Source organism: Pipistrellus kuhlii, unplaced genomic scaffold (genome assembly GCF_014108245.1).
Source record: "Pipistrellus kuhlii isolate mPipKuh1 unplaced genomic scaffold, mPipKuh1.p scaffold_m20_p_5, whole genome shotgun sequence".
NCBI lineage: Eukaryota > Metazoa > Chordata > Mammalia > Chiroptera > Vespertilionidae > Pipistrellus > Pipistrellus kuhlii.
In genome coordinates, this window is record NW_023425551.1 from 48,810,042 (window position 1) to 48,831,918 (window position 21,877).

Below are 21,877 nucleotides of genomic sequence, written 5' to 3' on the forward strand. Positions count from 1 at the left end.
GTGTGCATTTCGTAGCTTCAGGTAGCTCAGCCCAGCATAGCATATAATATATAAAAGACACTATATCTGTTGAGGTTGATTTAATGAAATTAAATTAAATGGAAGAGAAAGCTCATTTTCTATGGAATGAGAATCAGAAGGAATCAGCATTTTTGAGGACTTTTCATGTGCTAAGAAGAAGGGGATGGTACATAGTTGGTAAGATAAAGTGTTATGGCAAAGAATGGAGGAACATGAAGAATTTGTAGTTGTTATCACCCTAAGCCTGGACCATTTATCTGGATAATTAGCATGACTCCAGCCATGTGATTCTTTTACTCTATTTAGGGGAAAAGCAAGGTATAAGAGGTATGTGGCTGTGGAAGGAGGAAGATAACTTTCATTGAGAACTTACTATATGGCCAATATGTTCATCGGTTTTTATAGATTCTCATTTCATTTCCTCGATACCTCTCAAGTTAAGTTTTAAAGTGCAGTGATATTCCATTAGCACCCCTAGTCCTACAGAGCATCAGTGTCTGAGAATAAGACATTATTTTCTCAAAGAATATAGAGTTTAATAGCATCCAAGGAGGTGTTGTAAATGTGGAATAAAGGTGTGAGGCCACAAACACTTATTGAGCTATCTACCCACCATCTATCTATTATATATCTAGAAGTATTAATAGAGTTAGAAGAGAGAACAGGAACTCACAATACTGAAATGCTCTGACTTGGAGGGTCCCAACTACATCTGCCCACATTATTGATCTTATTATCTTACCCTGTGGGTATTAGCTGACTGGAAAATGTTACTAATGGAAAACAATCCTATCTAATAAAAGAGTAATATGCAAGTTGACTGTCACTCCAACACACAAGATGGCCACCCCCATGTAGTCAAAGATGGCTGCCCTTAGGTGCACACAAGATAGCTGCCACAAGATGGCCTTCAGGGGAGGGCAGTTGGGGATGATCAGGCCAGCAGGGGAGAGCAGTTAGGGGTGACTGTGCTGGCAGAGGAGGGCAATTGGGGCAGGGGGGAGGCACTCAGGCCTGCTGGGGAAGGCAGTTGAGGGGGACCAGGCCTGAAAAGGAGGGCAGTTGGGGGGGACCAGGCCTGCAGGGGAGGGTAATTGGGGAGACCAGGTCTGCAGGGGAGGGCAGTTATGGGTGATCAGGCCAGCAGGCAAGGGCAGTTAGAGTTGAGCAGGCCAGTAGAGGGCAGTTGGGGGAGACCTGGCCAGCAGGGAAGGCAGTTTGTGGTGACCAGGCTGGCAGGGGAAGGCAGTTAGGGGCAATAGAGCCAGCAGGGGAGCAATTAGGCATAGATCAGGCTGGCAGGGGAGTTGTTAGGGGGTGATCAGGCTGGCATGCATAAGTGGTTAGGGGCAATCAGGCAGGTAGGCAAGCAGGTGAGCGGTTTGGAGCCAGCAGTCCTCAATTGTGAGAGGGATGTCGGATGGGATTGGGCCTAAACAGGCAGTCGGACATCCCTGAAGGGGTCCCAGATTAGAGAGGGTACAAACTAGGCTGAGGGATACCCCTTCCACCCCCGCAACTCCTCGTGCAAGAATTTCGTGCACTGGGCTTCTAGTTATATTATTGTCCTGGAAGCAGATGTTGGTGATATGCGCTTAACCTTATCTTCCTTTAACATGCTGCCACATTTTTTTTCTTTTTCTTCTCCGCATGCCCACAGTTATTTTATTGGGTTGATGCCGACACATTTAGAGTACCCTGCTTATACTAAAAAAAAATAAATTCAGAATTTGTTTTCCTTTTTGCACCTATGCAGATGCTATTATTGGGATGACAGCCAGGCACCTTGGTGAATGTAAACTGTTGGAGCATCTAGGGAAGATTATATTTACAGCAGTATATATATAATTTTCAACATTTTATAAGGCCATCAGCACTTAATTACCTAAATTGGTTACTTATGTGTTGTTATTACTGGGGCCCAGAAGAAGACCTCGATTAAGATTTCAGGCCTATAAGCTACTGCTTTAAAAAATACCTTTAGGACCCTAACCTCTGGCAGGGCTTTGGACCCTCAGGGACTATCTAAGCAGTGGCTATATTGCATAGGAAAGGCAGGCGGACTGATTCTGGTTTTAAGACCTGGTGCATCTTTTCCATGCCCCTTCTCCTGGAATTACCTCTTAAGTCTGTGTGGGTTCCCCTCTTGCTGTTTTCCTTCTGTCACCCTTCTTTTCTGCATCAAATCTTCTAGATTTAAGATGGGAACTCCTTGTTGGCCAGACCCTGATTTATTCCTCTCAGTCTCTCCAGCATATGCTACACTGGATGCCCCATAAAATGAATGAATAAAGGGATGACATGAATTCTTTTTATGAATTATAAGATAATCTTTTTCAAACTCTGCTTAGACACAAATTGTTAGGGGCTCTCATTCACTCCATCAGGCAACCCTTTAATTTTAGAATTGTTTTTATGCTCCTAATTTAGAGGTATATTTGGCCACCCTGTAATTTGCACCATTTCCCTCTTGTTTTATTCTTTTGAAACCAAAGAGACCTGGAAGCCTCTTATATGCTTGTAGACATGAAATCCTCTGATCCAATTCACCTCTTTGCAGCCTAAACATCAACCTTTCCTCATAGGATGTGTTTTTCAGATCCTTTATCATCCCCTACCCCTTATTTCTGTAAGTTTGCTGATTTACCACATTCTCTAATTAAATGGTAGCACTTAGCTCTGGATACATTTCTTAGACATGGTTTGACCTTATGACTTGGGTCTTCTTGTCTGCATTGGTCTACCATTCTGCTAACTACTGATGTCAAGGAACTTAGAAAAATGCAGCTCAAATTAAATATATATATATATTGTATATATATATATATATGTATGTGTACATATATATATATATATATATACTCTTCCTTCCTTAATTGATCATGCTTCTATCCTGAATCCCTTCCTAACTTCCCTGCCATATTAAACTACTTAAAAGGAAACTTCACAGAATGTCCCTGTCATTCCTAAAAACAGGTGCAAGAGGTTTTCAAGCTCCTCCTTACATTCTCACCCAGGTCCCTATCCTGATTGTCCTCTTTGCCTAAAGTAAAAAATGCTTCCTAAAAAACAGCATTCCTCAACTCCAAACTCACATCTCTATAAAAGTACCATCCCATAGAGAAATTAAAATAAGAGATGAAGAAAGCATTACTCTCTTTGTGCCTTTTGACAATATGACCATCATCTTTGCCTCATCTCACTACACTGTTGCTGTTTTGATCCTGGAAGTTGGGCAGAAAAAAGAAAGTAAGAAATTGCTTTACTCTTCCCAATCTTTTTAGTATTCCCTCTTTATTTCTCCTCACATTGAGCCACATAATATCTTCTACTCCTGAGGTGGGATATGAAAGAGAAGGAAGGCTGACATTGTGCATAGTAGAATGGGAACCATCTGTGGCGTTTAACTGGTAATTTAATGCCTATTAACATAGCCCCAAATTACATTGATTTCTTTGCCCAGCATTAGATAGTGCAGATTCCACTTGTGGCTATGAAAAAAAAAAAATCTATTTTCTATGCTTGTTCAATTGCCATTGTGGCACAAATTCAGGATTAAAAATTCATCTTTTTGCTTAATGTAACTTGCTAATAATTAAATATTTAAAGTCTTGGATTTGACTGTGGAAACAGTTTGGATCTGATTGGTAAATAAAATTTAAGGTGTTATTTTTTTTGGTCATAAGTTGTTGAGAAGTATTTATGTAAAAAACTCTAACCCATTTTATTCTACTTGTTTATACTTTAGTATTATTGCTTTATGATCAAACTGTATAAAGTAAAACTACTTTTTTAGAGGTTATGGTTTCTTCGTGAATATAATTCTACCATTTTTAAAGTTTTAAATGCATGACTGAAAAAAGATTACCTTATTTTGGCCACAGAGTTTGATATATAAATCTACTTACTTATCCTTATTAATCCAGATTCTCATCTTTGGTTTCTTGTTATTGATTCTTTGCTTAGTTGAACTGTCAAAAACTTGATCATAAGCTCTGTCTTTTCAATAAAATTATGTTTATGTTTATTTCTCCTTGAAATCTAATTATTTTTATTTATGTATTTTGTTCTATTCAACTCATATAATTTTGTGACTATTATATATTTCTTATAGATTATTTTCTTATTGATATATAATGTACTGCTTTGTCCTCTTTATTTTTTGATTTGAATTCTAATTTTTCTTACACCGATATTGCAAACATGATTTGCTTGTTATCTGCTGGTAACTAATGCATTTTTTTTACTATCCTTTTTACATTAAATATAGTGCTTTTGATAACTGTCACCTATAAATTTCTATTTAGATTTTTTAAAATAACTTTGTAATTATTGTTATGGAGTCAAACCCTGAAATCAAAATAAGACTACCAGAGGCTGCTAATTGATTAAAAAAAAGGCAAGGATTTATTGAACTGGCCAGGATGGCCGCGAGAGCACCACATGCAGGTAGTGTCTACATTCACGACCATGCTGTTCCAAGTGTAGGTAGTCCTTTTAAAGGTCTAAACCAAAAAATGTTTCCTTTGTTCTAAATTCTAAATTCTAAATGCTAGGAACGGCTCCCAGTCACATCCTGCTGGACGTTGGAATGTGGACCTATCTTGCGATAGCAGATAGTACAGAAGCAGAGCTGAGCAGTTAATCTCTAAAGGTCATCTACAGTTTCTACTTCTGAAGCTACTGAGTCAGAGGGAATCAACCACCTGTGATTCTGGTCCACAGTCACAGGAAAATTGCCTTAGCTTCCAAGTCTCAATCTGGAAGCTGAGGCAAATACCCTATTGTTTAAGCAAGTAAGCGAGTGCCAAAGCCAGAATAGCAGGGTTAAAATTCAAACAGCAGTTTTTACCTAAGTATGGTTGCGATCATACTTCAATTATTAATTTTATAAGAAAGTTTAAACAATTTACATTTTTGGGGCGTCACAACTGAAGTGCATTTATTTTTTTCTGCCATCTTTTTAGGCTATCTGCTTTTGTTATTTCTTTCTTTCTTTTGAAAAGATTAATACATTTGATCAATGAAAAATGTCTTAATATAGATGTCAAAAATCAAAACACCTTAAGCAAAACCAAAACACAAATGGCCAACTGAGAAAAATATTTACAATATGTGGTACTGCCAAAAGATTTATGCCCTTATTCTTTCAGGACCTCTTACAAATCATTTGAAATTATAGAAAAGGCCAAATGAAATATGCAAAATATTCAGGAAAAGAAAATTCTTAAAAAAGAAAAAAATGAGTTTAATAAATATATGAAAAATACTCAAACTCACAAGTTATAAAGAAAATATAAATAAAAGTAATAATTTGCTAGCAACTTTTAACCTATAACACTGGGAAGTCTTTTTATCAGAATACCTAGAGTTTGTTGATTTAAGTAGAATAGGCTATTTCGTAAGCAAAATTTACGAGAGATAATATTAAAATGTATACCAAAAGCCATGACAATGTGAATTCTGTTTTCCCTACCAAATTTAAAAATATGTCAAAGAAAATAATAAGAAATATGCACAAACATATATCTCTAATTATATTGATCACTGACATTAAAAATTATAAAAATGTTAATAACAAAATTAAAAATTTCAGTTAAGAATTGGTTAAATAAAATAAATTTGCAAATGCAACATGAGGCTGCCATTAGAAATTATGTTTTTGAAGAATGTTTAATAGTCATACAATATTTTATGTCAACAGCATGTCATAAAAAGTTTGTATACATTGCAAAATCAATTTGTAGTTTGTGTGTGTTTATATATACATATATATGTGTGTAATTGTTTTATATTCAATCTCACTAAGATATTGTTCTCTTTAATAACCTGTGTCAAAATGCCAAGTTTATTTATTTATTTTTTTAATATATTTTATTGATTTTTTACAGAGAGGAAGAGAAATAGAGAGAGAGGGATAGAGAGTTAGAAACATCGATGGGAGAGAAGCATCGATCAGCTGCCTCTTGCACACCCCCCACTGGGGATGTGCCCGCAACCAAGGTACATGCCCTTGACTGGAATCGAACCCAGGACCTTTCAGACCACAGGCTGACTCTCTATCCACTTAGCCAAACTGGTTTGGGCAAAATACCAAGTTTAAAATAGCTACTGGGTATACTGCAAAGACTTTAAAACACATAAATACACACATACAACAATACTACTATATAAGATGTAGGAGGGTCAAATAGTCAAGTGAATTATTTCTTAGTAAGTTACCAGCACCAATCATTAGTTGTTTGTCACCTTAAGAATCGAAGATTGAAAAACTGTAGGGTAGAAATATAGGCCTAGAACATTTTGATTAGGTTGGAAAGAAGACAAAGTTCAACATTCATAATATTTTCTTCAAATATTCACTGAGCACCTCCTCTGGGATTAGTACTCTAGAGTAAGGTGCTCTCTGTATCCTTCTAGTTCATAATCTAGTGGAGAGTATGGGCACTTAGGTGATTATAACTCAAGACAATCTGCAGTGCTGCATAAGAAAGCAAAACTGGAGGGTCACTCCATTTCAGTGCTTCGGCCACTAAAGGTGCCAGGCATCTGCAAGGCATCAGGGTGCCTCAGGGGAAAAGAGGGTGGAGGCAGTAAAGACCTTGTCTGCCAACTTCACAGTTTTGCCTCTGACCAACTTTATTACTCACATATGCAAAACTGAGCCTCAGGATCTGGATGCAAACTCACTGAGCTCTTCTGCAGCATGCCAGTACTGCTAACAGAGCCATCAGTGTCTCCAAGGAGGGCTCAGAAAGAGTGTGATCCTAAAACACAAATGTAGATCTATAATAGTGAGGCTGTGTAGTACAGTTCACATGCGAATAAGTGAGGGCCCCACTGATCACTCACTGACAGACCTTGGGCTAATTATTTACATCGTTGAGCATTAGTTTCCTTCTACTTTGCATGGGGATAATAATATATACTTTTAAGTTTGCTGTGAAGATAAGTGAGATACTTTTTGAGAGTGTTCCTAATTCATATTTAGCTTTGCACAATTGTTAATTTCCTTCTTTCTTTTCCAGCGCCCATCATTTACCTTGCCTTAACTGGATGGAAATTCTGTAGTGTTCACTGTGGTTAATGGCGATTACAGTCTCCTTCATCTCTTACTGTTTATTATATGAAACTACAAGGTTGTCTAGTTTAGACGAGAATGTTTCCATGAACCACATGTGACAGTTGATAAACTTTGATTAATAATTTGTTGTCATAATTTTTTAAGAATTTTAAAGATTCAATAGGATTATTTTTAATAATCAGCTAGACTCTCAGTTGTTTTACATTGTTCTTCCTTTTGTTAAAAAGTATACCACTTAGATATAATTTAAAATTGTCTGAAAATTTTCAAACCAATGTTGCATGTGCTTTATTCCATTTACTAATGATACATTTTTTTAAAATAAAAAAATATTAATTTTTTAACCTTCAAAAGAATAAACAAAAACATTTATTTTTAAATGTAATCAGTTTATTTATTTTCTAAAAATGAAGTATTTTACTTATCTTGTTCAGGGTCTATATATTTATGAAAAGTCTAATGATTTAGGTGATGTTTTATCTATGGATTAGAGTATTTCATTACTTTTCAAGGTTTTTTTTTCTTTTCAAATTAAAGTGCTTAGAAGGACATAAAATATGATTTCAAATTATTGTAATTAAGATTACTTCCTGCCTTATAATTTTGCCCTTGGGATTTAGAGACACTTCAATATGCTAAGGTATGATGTGGCCATTACATTTCTAGGTTTTAAAGGTTTATTTAATGTTGATTAGGGGGACATGTTGGGACTGGGTAAAGTTATAACATCATTCTGTTGGGTTCTCTTTCCTTAAAAAATACTAACTTTCCTCCCCGCAGGGAAGGTTCTGATGAGTAATTCTGTGCTAGTATAGGAACTGGGCCAACCACTTTGGGGCCCTGTGTTGAAAGGTAGTAGCCAAAAGATATGTCACAAGATCAAGTTGTGATATTAAACTAAAATATTTTTCATCCCATTGGTAAGTGGTGTGAGACTTAGTTTCATCAGCTTGAACTACAAGACATCTTTGTATTGCCTATGTCATTTTCTTCTACTTAAATCCAAATTGCAGGACTGGTCTGTAAAGACCTTCCTGGGTAAAAGTAGTTTGTGTTTCTGTTTTCAAAGAACAGCAGTGTTATAGACCTTTTCCTTCAAGATGACTTGGAAGGTAGAATGCTGGTTGTCCTAATGATGATTTACTCTAAAATTTTTGTTGGTCTTGGCAAAAAAGCAGCCTCAAATTTAAAAGAGCAGTCTGAATTTATAGTAGGTGATTTTAGTATTTTAGTCTCTAAATTGAAAACATGTCATGGAATAAACAAATTGAATAATGGTTTAAAGGACTTCACTGGCCATAGTAGTGCTTAGTAAGTAGTTGTTGACTGGCCTATTCTGGTTACCAGTCAATGGAATTTGGAGGGATACGTCAGGACATTTAGTACTGGAAGAGCAAAACTGGAAAACATCTCTCTTGTTTATAGATCAGAAGTGCTGAATATTGCCTGCTTCCTTCTGTTACAGTTTGGACCTACCCTCTTTCAACAAGTCTGCTGAGCTGTAACCTAGCGCCTCTCTGATAAAAGGCTCACATGTCTCAGAGTTTCCTACAGACTTCATATTGCAGTAAACCCCTCTCCACCCTGCTTTTTTTAATGGCATGTGATTTTTAGCTGCTGGGGAAAATATTAGAAAGACAACAGTGACAACATGAGTTTCCAAAATTCTGTGAAGTCTGGTTCTAAATGAGTGAGTTTGGGACATCCAAACTATTTCCTGGTTCTATTTCCATTTTTATTCTCTTGATTCTACTGAAATACAACCACTGATGGAGAGGCTGGCTGGAAATACTCAGAGTCTTGATACTCCATAAATAGTGTCTTAGTCTGCTTGGGCTGTTGTGACAAAGTACCATAAACTAAGTAGTTTATAAACAACAGACTTTTTTTTTTCTTTTTTTTTTTTCTTCATAGTTCTAGAGGCTGGAAGTCTGAGATCAGAGTTCCAGAATGGTCAAGTTTTGGTGAGGACCCTATTCTGGGATGCAGACTTCTCACTTTCTACTAGTATAACCTCATGTGGTTGAAAGAGAGTTATGTAGCTCTCTGGTCTCTTCTTAAAAGGACACTAATTCCAATCTCATGACCTAATAATATTTTCTTAAAGTCCTCACTACGAATACTATCACACTAGGGATTAGATTCCAATGTATAACTTTTGGGGGGACACAAACATTCAGTCTGTAACAAGATGCTTTCCACTCTTTCTACTTTAGTATTGGAGAATGGAGATGGGATACAACTTGACTACCCTTATACATTTTTCATGAGAGAACTTAAGAGAAATGTCTTTCAACTACTACACACATATTAAATGCGACGTGCCTATGTTCATTGAATGCCTACTATGTGCAAGGCAGACATGACTTTTGCCCCATGAAACTTCTCTTTCAGTAGCATCCTCACTATAGAAAATAGGACAGTGACCTCTTCAACCCTTTTAAGAAGCTGAGCAGTAGGTGCCACTAACAAGGAAAAAAAATGTATCAGAATGGAGAACAATTGAGAGAATTAGAATGTAGGAATAGGCAGGAGTGAAGGGGAGTGAAAAGAATAAAAACAAATGTGTGCTTAGTGAGTAGAGGTGAGGATAGGGAGGGGCAATTAGCAATTGTGTTGGGAGCTCCTCAGTGGCCCAGATCAGCCAACCCTTAAGTACACACATTGTTCATTGTTACAACACTTTACACCACTTAAAATATAAGATCCTGTCCCCACCTGAAGTGTCAGGGAGTTGATATTATCAGTTTTGGCTGGTTACCCAGAGTGAGGCTGAGAGAAAGCATCAGAATTTCTGACTGCCAGTCTAGACTATACTTTCCCTATTTTATGGCTCATTATAAAAACATTTGTGCTGACCCGTAAGCCGATAAATGCCAACTGGAGTCAATTCACTTGAGAGGAAAATTATTTATGATTACAATTTGGCTGCAAGGCTTCTTTAGTGTTTCTGCTATTCTGAATCAAGAACTGAAATTAGCAGAATCAAAAATTGCATTTTCTCACCTCTGTGGAAAAGGTAATTAGTAATTTTATTGGATTACAATAGATACTTTTCCTCAGGACATATCCACGGAGTGCTGTTGCTTCGCTTTTCCCTAATCAAATAATGTCTTTGCTGCCTAACTCATCTTCCCATTAAACACACTTCTCGACAAATTTTTCCTTTTCTTTAAAAAGCCTTCTGGTCTGTCTGGGTTATGTATTGACCTATTTATTCTCTCTCTCTCTCTCTCTCTCTCTCTCTCTCTCTCTCTCTCTCTCTCTCTCAGTGTGGTTTCTGTGACTCCTTCTGGCTCAAAAACTTAATGACTGAGTCTAAATTTTCAGCTGAGCAAAATGGAAATCCTTACCAAAATGTATGTGTACCTGTTTCATTTCCAAAGTCCTCCTCAGTTTGCATATCTGTGGTCCATTTGCTCAGTGAATTGGATTGTGCTAATGAGGCCTAAGTTATGATTTGATGCTTAGTTTGGTGACAGTTAACACATATATCCCACAGAATTGACTGTTCTCTAAATCTGGAGAGGTACCCAGCACGTGTATGACCATGGTTTGGGAGGATCAGATGAGAGAATGAAGGCAAATCAGAATAAATCTGTCATCATATAAACAGCACAGTTGTAAGCCTTTGTGATAAGGTGTTTCATCTTGGTAGCAACTTCTTTGCATATGAATGGAAGTGCATAAATATGTGGTGGATGCATCTGCAAGTTTTTAAAGTGAGAACTTGACAGGTTTGGGCTAGTCCCAGAAAGCAGATTAAGCAAAATTACCATGGTGCCAGTACCCAGGTGGATTTTCCATAGAGTTAGGCCACGCTGCTCAGTTTCCTGCCTCTTCAGCCATGGAAAAAAACAAGCTGCCATTTTTTTTCATAAACCATTGTATAACTGACTCTATGGGCTCATGGGGTAGTCAGATCCAAAGCACTTTGCAAAAAGGTCTTCTCTGTCCATGGAGAAACCAGACCTTCTGGTTGGTTATCCCATAGCAAGGAAGAACACAAAAGGGTACATTTTTGCCCTTTAAGGTCTTAGGGGAAAGGACTTTGAAACCTATTGAAAAGTACAAATAAGTAAAAAATTAAAACATAACAAAATATATTTTCCTAAATAAAATCAGACAGTTACCCTCATCAAAGGGAAGCTTCATGCATGAAATGATCTTGAGTAGAATTTTGAAGGTAAAACAAGTTGTACCCAGCACAATATAGTAGAAAGGATGCTTCTCAGGGAGGTAAGATATGCATGATGTTTACTGAGTGTGTTGCACACCAGAGCACCAAGTGAATTATGGAAATACATTTCACCAGTACCACTGTGTGTTCCATCTTAAAACCAGCTAGACAAAAATCTCTTTTCAAGCTTAACCCTTTGTAGCTACTGGTACCCTAATTCCCTCTCGTGGACTGCAAAGTACACAAATCTGGTTTTCTTTCTGGACATATGGTAGCATAGTATTTCACCACCTTGTGTGGCCATGTGACTTCCTTTGGCTAGTGAAATAGAGTAAAGTGGCAGGTACTGCTTCCAGGAGAAAATACTTAACTGCCATTGTGAGAAACAGCCGTTCTCTTTTTTCTTGTTACACTAAAAGCTTGTGTTGAATGGAGCCTTCTGTGGTGAGCAGAGCCCCCTGAATAAGCCATGTAGCACAATGGAAAACAAATCTTTGTTGTATTAAGCCACTGAAATTTGAGAGTTATATCTTCCTACCGGATAACCAATAATTCAATGTTATACTCACATTTTCTCCATATCCAGCCTTTCATTCACTCAAGTCCCTACACTCTTTACCCCAACATCAAATGAAGCGGTAGTACAAAGATCACAGAATTGCCACAAGAATGTTGGCTTCAGGCTTTATCTCACTGCACACCTTTGCTGTGTTTAACACCACTGATCACTTCTTAACTCTTTTCTGCCTTGGCTTCCATGACATCATTCTTTTAAGTCACTTATGACATGATGGATTATTGATTTCAGGTATACAACTCAAATAAATCTCATCTACTCTCCAAGTTTTTAACTAATACAGGGTGTTCCCAAAAATGTATACACATACTTTAACAGCTGATAGCTCAGTTAAAAAAAAGTATTTTAATAAACACTGCCTTTATAATTATTCAAAGTGTGTGCACTCATTTTGGGGGGACATCCTATATAAATGTAGTTAATATGCTGATAACTATTAAATATATACCTCCTGCTCCAGTTCAGACCCTGCAGCATTGACCTGTACATACAAAGGTCATTCAAAGGCAACATGTCCACAAGTGAGGCCCTCTCCCATCTCAGACCTTATCATTCTTCAAAGTCATAAAATCAATAACTGAGAATCTTATTTGATTTTTGTCTCTTTAAATGATGCTCCCTAATACAACTTGTGAACAAATGTTATTAATTCTGTTTATAAATTTCATCTTCCCATATCTTTCTTTTTATATTTTCCTCCCATCACCAACTCTATAAACCAAGTCCTCAGAGTTTATCTACCAGTTTTCTTAATAGCTTATGGATTGGTCTTCCTACATCAATCCATTTTACATGGGATCTTTAGAGAACTCTTTTTATAATACATTTCATATGTATGTTCCCTTACTTAAAATTTTTGATGCCACTTCATTACATTAGAGTTAAAATACAGACTCTGCAGTCCTCCTTAGCTGTCCCTGTATAATTGACTGGTTTCATCACCTGTCACATATCCTTTATACTCCAAACATGCTGTTCCTCTTCTATTTCCCTGAAACGTGCTCTCTCTCACCTCTATGTCTTTGTATATGTGTCCCCTGGATATAGACTTTATTCATCTAAGTAAGGTCTACTTTTTATTTTAAAATCAATCTAATCATTTTTTCTCCCAAAAAGCTTTTTCTATTTTTCAGCTCTGGATTTTAGAGGTCTGCCTCCATGGTCCCATAGCACTGAAAACTGATTGGTGTAAGGCCATATACATATCAGGCTTTCCTCCAAAACTGTGTGTTTGGTCAACAGTATATTCCTCACATCTCTCAAATACCTGACGTGCATTAGGTATGCAATAAATGACTGGTGAATGAATTAACAGCTGATAGATATGGAAGACCAATTATAAGCTTTACTTTTAATTGAAGAACTTTTGGGAGTCATTATAGACATTTCAGAAGGTGATAATAACCAAATGATACTTGCAGAAGGTAATTAGAAAGTAATTGAGTAGTCATTTGAAATTTTCTAGAGATGGTGTGAAGCCTTGTTTTGATAGTAAGAATGGGAAGGAAATTAAAAGTAGGACTATGGTTTTCGATTCCCAGAATTTCATTTTTAACACTTCTCACTATAACTCATGCCTACTATATTTAATGCTAATATAGTGTTGAAGACAGAGTTATTAAATACTAGTACTTTGTCAATTCAATAGAGGGGAAGCCAATTTATTTGAAGAGGTAAACTTTTGTCTTAAATTTCAACCTTAACAAAATCTTCCACAGTTTTTTAAAAAAATTAATGTTGTCTTAATTTTAACATATATGAAATCAGCTAATGTACTTAGCCTATACCTAATATGTCTTTGGTTTTCTTTCTTACTCTCTTTACTGGAAATTCTAACCACTTCTCTTATTTTAGCAAATATTCTTGACATTTTATTTTACTTCTGCCTTTAGTTCTTCTTCTCCTCCTTCTCCGTCTTATTCCCTCAGTGGAATGTTCTAGGGATTCTGGAAATAAAGAGATGGTGATTGGAAGTGGTTGGCTCTTATAAGAACCACACAGTGGGTGATGAATAAGCCTCCCAACACTTATTGAATTCCGTATCCTCCCAATTATTTCAGGGCTGGCAGCTTGCTTATCTTTAACAAAAGCCAGGCATAATTTCAAATGTCATATTGCATAGAAATCACTCTCCCTGTCACCAGAAAAGAAAAGAGAGAGATAGAGGAGAGATGCCTTCTTATATGTGAAATTTGGCATTGTCAGCCATTTGGAACTTGCCTCCCAGACTCTGTCTGGGCTTGGCTTGGAGAAGGCAGGGTTGCTGTGTAGCACAAGGAGGTGCAAAAACAAACATGGGCACAAAACCAAATACTTGACTGCAAGAAATGTTCTGAAAGTTATAAAAGTGAAATACTACTTCCAGCTGTCACTTTATGCAAGGATTAAGTTGAGCTAAAGTGGCTTCAAAAACTAAATAAGAAAGTGAATTATTCATTACAGTACCTGTGCAACTTGCAGAAGATGCCTGGGTTTTCTACTGATGGATTACTCATGATCCCTTTGTTTAATCATTTACTTATTCACTCACTCATTCACTTGTCTTCATGTATATACTAGTATTTGAAGAGATGTTGTTGCTGCTACTAAAGATGGATGGCAAAGCTTCCTATTCTTTTCTTCCTGTAGCCAAGACAACCTGTCCACTGGCAATTCTTACTTTAATACGTACAGGGTGGGGCAAAAGTAGGTTTATAGTTCTAAGTGAAACACAGAGTGTATTCCTCTATTATTACTTATTTTTGTATTATTTTCCATACAAACAATTGTAAACCTACTTTTGCTCAACTTGTGGTGGCTTCCTCTTAGCCTCAAGATCTGCACAAAGTAATGTTGCTGAAATGAACATTATCATCCAATAATCCTGCCTAATAAAAGAGTAATATGCAAATTAATCATCACTCCACTATACCCACAAGCCACACCCACCAGTGAAGCCCACCAGCCAATCAGAGTGAGTATGCAAATTAACCACAACCAAGATGGCTATAGCCACAGAGAGCAGTTGAGAGGCTTGGGTTTCCCCAACAATAGAGAGAGCGCCAAGCTTTCCACACACCCTGACCAGCCTAAGCCTCCACTCAAGGATACAAAGTTTCAATTATAGGAGATAAATCCCAAGAAAAATGGCAGTAGTCACGGAGCTGGAGGGAGCAAGCTAGGGTTGCCCCTGGCAATGGAGGAAGCCAAGCTTTCCACCTGCCCTGGCCAGCCTAGGCCTCCACTCAAAGATACAAAGTTTCAATTATAGAAGGTAAACAAATCCAAACAGAAATGGCAGCAGCCACGGAGTAAGCAGAAGGCTTGGCTCCACTCCAGGCTACAAAGTTTCAATTGTAGAAGGTAAATAAATTCCAGATATCAGGGCCTCTCCTTGGGTTTGCGGGGGGCATGGCAGGCCTGCAAACCAATATACGCCCCTCACCCAGGCCGCCCCATGCCCCAAGGGAACCCCCACCCTGATCTGGGGCACCCTTTAGGGCAAATCAGCTGGCCCCCACCTGTGCACCAGGCCTCTATCCTATCTAATAAAAGAGTAATATGCAGATTGACCATCACTCCAACACACAAGATAGCTATTCTCATGTGGTCAAAGATCCTGCCTCCATGTGGATACAAGATGGCCACCACAAGATGGCCATCAGAGGAGGGAAATTGGGAGGCACCAGGCCTGCAAGGGAGGGCAATTGAGAGGGACCAGGTCTGCAAGGGAGGACAGTTGGAGGTGACCAGTCCGCAGAGGAGGGAAGTTGGGGGCAAACAGGCTGGCAGGGAGCAGTTAGGCATCAATCAGGCTGGCATGGGAGTGGTTAGGGGGTGATCAGGCTGGCAGGCAGAAGTGGTTAGGGCAATCAGGAAGGCAGGCAGGTGAGCAGTTAGGAGCCAGTAGTCCTGGATTGTGAGAGGGATGTTCGACTGCCCATTTAAACGGGCAGTTGAACATCCTTCGAGGGGTCCCAGATTAGAGAGGGTGAAGGCGGGGCTGAGGGACACCCTTCCACCCCGTGCACAAATTTTGTGCACCAGGCCTCTAGTCAGAGTATAAGTGCATTGAATACAGTCAAGTGCATATTTAGATTTTTTGATAGGCTGTGTTTATACAAATGTGTTCCCATCAATGTTTTCTAGCTATTGTGTTAATTATACATAATTTATGGCTCAACATCCATAAACTGACTGGATAACTCATTATCACCTATACTCACACAACTACTGAATTTCTGGGTATCTTCCCATTGGTTCAGTTTTTACTCAATTTTAAAGCCAAAATCAGCGCTTAACCATGAGAGACATAAAAGGTGATTTAGACACATTTTGCACTGCCCCAATCCTATATCTGGCTTTCATTTTTTAACATTTCCATTGCTGCCTAAAACATATATATATATATCTGGTTTTGAGGGTTGTAGAGTAAAAAAGATATATTTTCAAATACTGTTCAAGTATAAAAACCTACTCTTTTTTCCTATCATCTAGCTTGCTAAAATAAAATCCCAACTTAGTCTCTCTCAAACTGATTGCCTTTATTAGAATTTGATTATTTATGACTATGGGAACTCTTGAAGCACAGGCTTCACTTATTACTGCTCTCGGAGAATTCCCACATGTGGACTCAAGTACTATGCAGGAGTAGGAAAATAGGCTAATCTGACCATAAACATGGAGCTTTCCTAAAACTGTATAAACACTGACAGAGGTATTTCTCAAAGTCTATGCCAGAAGGAAGGCAACATTTTTGTGAAGTATGTGAACATTCATTCAAAATTCAAAGCCTTCATTTAGCCTGAGGAATTTGTACTGAGCAGTATGTCTTATCTTGTGCCAGCCGGCACCCAGGGTAATATTCTGCAAAATGAAATATTTTTGCTAATGGTGTTGTTCCTTAACTATTTAAAAATATTTTCTAATAAAGGAAAATGTCATGTCAAGAGTAATATTTTATGCCATTCAGCCATTACAATCTTGATCTATGTAATGAAACTCACAAACTCACCATAATTTTCATCAGTCTTGAGCTTAATAGTCATACTGTACAAGGGCCTAGAGGTACTCTTTGTCTCTTACCTATAGATAATATATAATAGGCATTAATTGTATAGGCTCTTTGCAATTTGTTTTAAATTTTTCCTTGCAGCATAAAGTTTATTTTTTTTTAAATCTTTCAGGAAAAATACTATAAAACATTTTTGTGATGTGAGAACCCTTAAGAAGAAGAAATAAGTTATATTTTTATCAAAAAACTATTGCAAGTAATTCACACTCATGAGTCGGAGATGTCCTTAATGAAGAACTTATAATTGTGAAGAAAAAAATGGAAATGTTTGTAATTTCCATAAAGAAAATTTTAAGCAATGATAAGAAAAATTAAGGCTAATAAGAAAATTAAAGAAAAATAACAGCAATGACATTTATTTTGTGCTTACTATGTGCCAGACACTGTGCTAAATATTCTCCTTGCTTGAAGTTATCTTCCAAACAATACTATGAGATAGGTACTACTATTAATTTCAATTTAAGCTATAATATCAGAGGCACAGATTAATTTAATTAATCAAGAGTTATAAGCAAAAAATTGTGAGGCAAGGGGAACAGGGTTTATTTTGAGTACATAACATTCCTATATCTTGAGATTTTCATTGGCTTCATTATGAAGCACTTACAAACTCTAATAATTGCTACCATTTGCATAGTCTTCTTTTTATATTCAATTACATTAGCTTGAAAAATTTGTTGGCGTTCTCTAGAAAAGGAGTTTTCAAACTTTGTGTCTTAAACTCATGAGGGTCCTTGAGACACTTTTTGGATGTCTGCCAGGTCAAAATTATTTTCATAACAATACTTAACACATTTTTTGCATTTTTCACTGTTACATTTGCATTGGTGGGGCAAAAGCAGTGGTGAGTAAAACTGCTGTTGCCTTAGCACAAATCAAAACAGAGGCTCCAAACTGTACTCATTGTCATTGTATTCTTCACCATCAAATATTCACAGTAACTAATTAACTGAGTACCTAACTAAATAAATAATCTTAAAAAGCAGCTTCACTTAAATTGTTCTTGCTGAAACAGTACAGATTACTGGTTCTCTTAACACTTGAGTACACATCTTTGTAATATTCTATGAGCAATATTCATAAACCACTTCTGCTGCATTACCCATAATTCTAGAAAACATAACTACCACCATGATCTTGAATGCTTCAATTTTTTTATAAGACTGTAATCTTGTAGACATATGTGATTTTTTCTTTATTATACTCTTTATTTTTTAATCTTTATTGTTCAAAGTATTACATACATCCCCTATTCTCCCAATTAATGCCTTCCAGCCCACCCTATCCCCGCCCCAGACTTTCACCATCTAATTGTCTATATATATAGTCTTTGGTTGGTTACCTCCCATCCAACCACCTTCTCCTGCCTTCCCTCTGAGATTCCACACACTGCGCCTTGCTTCCATGTCTCTGGATTCACTCTATTCATCAGTTTATTTTGTTAATTAGATTCCACATATGAGTCAGATCATGTGATACTGTCTGTGATTTTTAGATATTGTATGACAATAATTGTAAGTGATCAATGTATAATCTTATACATTGTGTAAGACTGAATTTTCTTATATACTTTAATTAAGATGAGGTATTTCAGTAGATTGAACATAGATGTAAATATGAGAATTCAGCACCCTTCTGTTAATCTGATATTAAAGAGATTTGCAAAACTGTAAAACTGCTACTTTTTTCACTAAATTTGGTTTTGTTTGGAAACATAGTTATTTATATAAAAATATGCTTAATTTCCAATACATTAAATATAGATAAATATAACACACATAACAAAAGGTCTTTGGAGGTCACGGTAATTTTTAACAGTGTAAGGTTGTCTAGAACCAAAATATCTGCAAACCTCTGTTTTTGGAGAAACAAAGCCCCACCATATAAAGAGGGGAGTTAATCTGCTCCCAGGGACTATTAGAAGGAAGACATTCGTGTGGGATGTCAATGAAATGAAGGTAATAACATGGCACAACAGGGCGTATCAGGGCCAGCCAGCAAAATTAATGAGATCGTCTATGCTTTATTTTAGTTTAGTAAGAAAACTTTTCCTAAAGTGATTTTTAAAGCAATAGTACTAGCTTGTTCTCCCTCTAAAGATATTTTGTTTTTATAAAATTACAGCCTGGAAAACACACTATGTGTTTAGTCTGAGTAGGTAGCCTGAGTTGTTTGTTAAATACCAGATCTCAGATTTGTGGCTGTTCCTCAAAAATAACTACATGACACCGGCAATTAAATTTATGTATCATTTTGATTATTTATACTTTGGTGAATCAAAGGAGATAAATAATGGTCTGCAGCCCAGCACTTCCATCAGCATCTCATTGGCAAGCCCTTTAGATTCCCTCCATTACGAAGCTGAATACAACACATAATCTTCCCATTAAACAGTCTGGGTGGGAGCCATCATCCAGGCCTGTTTCCATCTCAACACCTCCCCATTTCTGGAGTTGGGTGTTCCTGTGTTGAAAACATGCCCTGTGCACCATGTAAGGCAGGCATGTTTAGTCTCAACTATTTTCACATGTCTACTTCCTTTTACTTATGACATGGCTCACTCAGAATTAGGGTTTCTTCAGTCCTGCCTCACAGAGTATTACAGTATTGAACACAAATATAATATTGCATGTAATTGCACAAGGAGGTGATGGCTTCCCTACAGAAGGCTACTGAGCAGGTGGAAATACCATCTTTCCCAGGTGCCCTGCTCCATCTATTTTGACTTTTCTTCATGTGATGAACATGCTTTTAATTCAGTCTTGATGAATAAAGGGGCTGGCAAACATCCAGCTTGCCTCAAAAAATGCCCTTCATTGTTAGGGAACTGTGCACTAAAAGGAAGAGTGAACTAACTTATTCTCAGGTTCTTTCCCATATTTAACATTCGGTGATCCCTAGATTAACTCTGCCCATTAAGTGAGAAATAGCTAACTGATGGTGGTGGTGGGGCATCTAAAACAACTGGTCATGACTGTAATTGGCCTCAGCCTCCTCATCTGAAAGGTTGAGGTGGGGGAAGCTCAGCTTCCAGGCATTGAATGCAAATTAGTTAATAAATATCCACGACATGCCACATAATGAACTTAAGCCATAATGCTGCTTGTCATACTTAAATTTGAAAAAAGTAAATTGCATTTCGAAGCAGCCTCTAGGGAACTATCCAGGCATTGCAGAGAATCTCTGTGTAATGTGTTTGAACTAATGGACGGACATAGGGAGGCTTGGAAATTACAAATCAAACAAAGAAATAATTTAGGTTTAAGAAAGAAGCTAGACTGCAAAGTTTAAAAAATAGTAATTGTTAATCTGACTATATAAATTTGTCATTAATAGCAATAAAACTTCCTTGATATAATGAAAAACTATGTTTAGTATCCCTGGAAATTCTGTTCTTTTAGGAATGGCTGACTGCCTGGTGCTCTGTGTTGAAAAGGGTTCTGAGCTGAGGTCAGATTAAAGGAAAAGGATGTTATGACTGAAAAATAATTGTGTACTTTCTTTAGTTTGGACTTAGTATTATCATCCACATTTTATTCATGAACCGAGTACAGGTAGGTTAAGTAAATTGCCAGAAATATATGGTGGAGCTGGGATTTAATATTAAGTCCTTCTGAAAGATTTTTAGTCACTGTGATACCATGGGCAAACTATGACTTCTTAGAACCTTCACTTCATCATTTCTAAAAAGCTCGGGTCTGCATTGCTTTCTCAGAGCCCATTTCAGCTCAAATGTACTTTGCATTTATGAACAGTCCATTTAAACACCTCACAGCCTGGCAATCTTGCCCTCCTTTCAACTCCTGAAATATTTATCATTTGACCATTTCAGCACTACGCTTGTAATCCTTTCATGTGTTTAGGTCATGTTTCTGCAGACACAGGGGGATGCTTTGAGAAGAGGGATGTGTGCTTTCATGTCCCTCCACAGTGACTAACATAGCACTTTGCACATAGTAAATGCTTAAAAAATATTGATTGTTTTATATGCCCCAGGCTACCAAATGGTATTACATTTTAATAGGCTGAACATTGTATTTGCCACAGGCTGAGGGGCAATTGGATAATCATTTCTGAATCAGTACTACCCAGGGTATGTCTGACTTAGTATTTAGCCTTGAAGGTGCTCTCTACCCCACAGTCAATGATCCCTGCCCTTCTGACCGTTATGAATGCCTGTTTATCTTCTTGCCTTCATCAACAGCAGCTATTTATTTAGCAGCCCGACTTAAAACATTCCATATATAAACTCAATGAAGGCTTTCTTTCACTATTATTTTTCTGTGGAGGGTAAAATGCTGTCTTGTTTTTCCAGTTCCCCTTCTAAGTGTGATGATTTAGATGTTCCTGCCGTTAACTGGCAGCTTTTCCATTTCCTTCCAGCATTGAGTGCCCCAGACTTCTCCACAGAAGCCACTAATGAGCCTCTTGCCTTTCAGGCCCCCGGCTCATTAATAACATAGAATTTCAGCAATGCCTGATGTTCTGGACCTTATCTTCTCCCTTTCCTCCCATTACAAAACAAACAAACAAATAAACAAGCCAAGAAAGATTATTTGCTGCAGTCACTGACTCAGTCCTGTCTGCTTTAAGATCCTAAAACAGAATTTATGTAAGAAGCTTGAATTTAGCTTTTCAATTGGGCTGAAAGCTTACATATTTTACTCCAACTTTCAGAAGAAGTATGCCTTCCCCATTTTATTCTGTCTCTTTCTAACCATATTTAGTCTTTTTCAATGGTACTTCATGCTTCTAAGTGTGCCTCTTCCTTCTTCCTAATTAATATTGACTGAGTTCCCAAGTATACGGGGAACAAACCTAGGGACTGTGTGGATGGAACATACAAATGAAAATGTTCCTGCCCCATCCCTGCTGCTTGACTTCTGGCTCTAAATGATGCCATTCATTCTACCCGCCTTTTGGCCCCTTACACAACTTTTTCTCATTCAGACTGAGCCAAAG

General features: G+C 37.3%; 1 long non-coding RNA gene across 1 annotated transcript in view; it reads right to left on the minus strand.

The window, feature by feature from the left end:
- The window catches only part of LOC118706091, a 101,900-nt gene extending 99,608 nt beyond the window's left edge, over positions 1–2,292 (minus strand). Inside the window, exon 1 of the long non-coding RNA XR_006740062.1 lies at positions 2,142–2,292. This is a non-coding gene — a long non-coding RNA (uncharacterized LOC118706091). The remainder of the gene's footprint in view (positions 1–2,141) is intronic.
- Positions 2,293–21,877: the final 19,585 nt, after the last annotated feature.